Source organism: Calidris pugnax, unplaced genomic scaffold (genome assembly GCF_001431845.1).
Source record: "Calidris pugnax isolate Ruff unplaced genomic scaffold, ASM143184v1 scaffold150, whole genome shotgun sequence".
NCBI lineage: Eukaryota > Metazoa > Chordata > Aves > Charadriiformes > Scolopacidae > Calidris > Calidris pugnax.
This window is the reverse complement of record NW_015091300.1, coordinates 2,156,505-2,159,352: the sequence shown is the minus strand read 5'-3', so window position 1 is coordinate 2,159,352 and position 2,848 is coordinate 2,156,505. Positions and strand designations below refer to the sequence as shown.

General features: G+C 49.5%; 1 protein-coding gene across 1 annotated transcript in view; it reads right to left on the bottom strand.

Annotated features, from left to right (window-relative positions):
- ZBTB7C (zinc finger and BTB domain containing 7C) overlaps window positions 1-2,848 on the bottom strand; it is a 59,832-nt gene that overhangs the window by 56,759 nt on the left and 225 nt on the right. The window lies entirely within an intron of this gene.

Sequence of the window (2,848 nt, the reverse complement as noted above, 5' to 3'; positions counted from 1 at the left end):
CCCCCCCCCCCCCCCCCCGAAAATAGCACTCACGAGCATCACACACCCATTCCTCGGGGGCAAGGACATCTTTTTTTGAGGGACGAGGAACAAAGCAATCCAGCAGCAGCGAGAAATAAATCTGTAATTAAGGCAAGCTGCTCACATGAGCGATACTTGAAAATTATGCAGACCTGTGAGCAACGTTGCCATCGGGCGTGCGGCTCCTCTCAGGCTTCCAGTAAGGAATAAAAAAAAAAAAAAAAAAAAGAGCTCTGACTAATATAAAGAGGCCTCCAAATCATTCTTGGCAGAAGCATCCCAGCCCCAGCTCCCCTCCCTCTATTCATGGCGAAAGCTCTCAGCCAAAGGAAAATAAAGCGTGCGGCCACCTCGCCGATCCGACCCGCAGCGCAGTGCAGCCGGGTGCCAGCTGCCCCTTCTCCACCACTGCACGTTAATAAAACAGTGTTTATATGCACCAATATTACAGCGTATAGAGTGTATACGGTGATTCAGTAGTGTGTAATACATACACAATATGCCATTATATGAATTTATGTACTGCGCGACCATTTATAATAGATAGGCATTATATTTATACGTAAATATATATGTTATTTATCAACTCCCCGCTGATGGGGCCAGGTGTGATGCTGCCTTCCCATCCCCATCCTGCCGGGAGGGCAGGGGACAGGACCAGCCCTCCCTCCCATGGTTGCCCCATTACCTGGGACCTTCCCCACACCCCACGTTTTCGATGCGGTGCGAGATCCTCCACCTCTCCTAATTGCTTCCAACTCCATAAAACCATTCCACCGGGCGACGCTTTAATGGGAAGGAGAGCAAAAGAGGGAACAAAAACCGGGGAGGGAGGACTTAAGTGTTTTGAAACTGTTCTTAATAGCTTGCCATTTAATTAAGAGCAATAGCGCTGGAGTTATGTCAGTGAAACTTGCCACTGATTTATTAATTAGAGGAGGAATTTCAAAGGCGGCGGAGGGAGTTTAGGTGCCGGGCAGCCCCGGGCTGGCTGGAAAATCCCAGGTTTGTACGGCTAATGCTTTGCTGGGTGCTCAAACACGCTGGCTCTGACTCCTCATCCCCTGGCACCCGAAGGAAAACAGCACCCAGCGCAAGCCTCAAAGTTGGGGGTTCAATCCTGCCTTCTCCCCAGCACGGGTTGGAAATGTCCCCTCGGCGGCAGTGGGAGGGACAGAAGGCATGGGAAGGCATCGGAAAGAGAACGGAGCATCTCCTCTACCTTTCCAGGAGTTATTTGCTGGGCTGTCCCGGGGTGGATACACCAGGAAACTCAACGAGAAGCCCACAAAAGGTTTTCTCTCTGGTGGAAGGGTGTTGGAGATGTTGAAGGCAGCAAGGGCTGGCCAAGCCCAAAGCATCCTGCGACCAGGGTTCGGGCTGCCTTTGCTGCTCCCAACCTCCAAATCCTCCCAAGAGGAGAAACCTCCACCCGATCTCCCTTCCACCCAGCGGAAAGCCCCACTGGGTCTCATTCCCCCTCCTCTCCCCACCCCCCGCCGCCCCAAAAAATATTATACCTGGGTGAAGTGGAAGGTGGCTGCCACATCCCCTTTTCGAGGGCCAAAGAACAAGCTGCAGGTCCCCGCACCAACGCGCCAAGGGCTCCCCTCCACCCGGAACGCAACGCCGGGATGGCCGAGCGCCGGTTCCTCCTCTGCTGAGCACATTCCTCCCCTCCTGTTTTTCATTCAGCCCAACCTTAAACAAAACCACGGCTGTCTGGTTGGTTTTTTATATATATATTTATATATATATCGGCGGCGCGGCTCTGAGAATTACCTCCATGGGGTGGGGGGGAGCTGGCAAAGGTGGGGGGGGTCTGCGCTGCTGAAACAGCCTTTCATCTCAAGAAGGAGCTGTGAAAAATATTAAAGCTTAACTGGGTGTAACGTACCCTCCTGCTGCGCCCCGTCCGCTAGTAAAAGAAGCAAAAAGTTCCCAAGATAAATGGAAATTTAAACCCAAATTCCACCTTTTTTGGGGGGGGGGGAGGTGGTCTCCCCATAAAGCACCTCCAGTTTTCCCCGTGTGATCCCCACACGGAGCGGGTCAGCTTAAGCCCAGCTTAACCCTGCACCAAGCAGCACCTTCATCCCAACCACCCTTCTTTAATCACAATTTCTCTGCAAGCATTCAGTCTGCCGAGACATTTAAACTACTTAGGAAGAGAAGGTTGGGGTTTGGGGCTTTTTTTTCCAGCAAGTTTTCTACGAAGAAAAACTGCGTCAAAGCAAAACTGCATCAAAACCCACTTTAAAACAAATATTAATAAATAAGTATTAAAAATGCATAATATAATATAATTTACAATAGAATATCTATTTTGTTCTGTTATGCTCTATTCTATTCTGTTCTATTCTATGCTAAATTTTAATCATCCACCCCATCGGAGCCCCCTCTGCCTACCCAGCAGGAGATGTCAGCAGACGTATTTACACACCGGTATTTCCCATCAAAAAAGAAACGAGCAAATAACTAAGCTGGACTTCCAAAAAAAAAAAAAACCACCAAAAACCAACCCCAAACCAAACAAAAAAAAAAACCCAAACCACCCAAAAACCCCGCAAATGGAGAGGTTGTGTCATACAGGTGTTGATACGCAGCCAGAAATCTCCCGGTAAAGATTCAAGATACCAGGCGAGGAAATCAGAGACAGAGAATGAGAATCACGGCTCCCAGTTCAAACAGCAATTAAAAAAAACTCACGTAAATGGCGACAGATTTAGCGCAGAGGATCGCTACGAGGGGCTGCAGGTTCCGACCACGATCAGCCGGGAAAATTCAAGCAACCTTCCCCTCCCCTCAATAAACCGCCAAAGCCTTT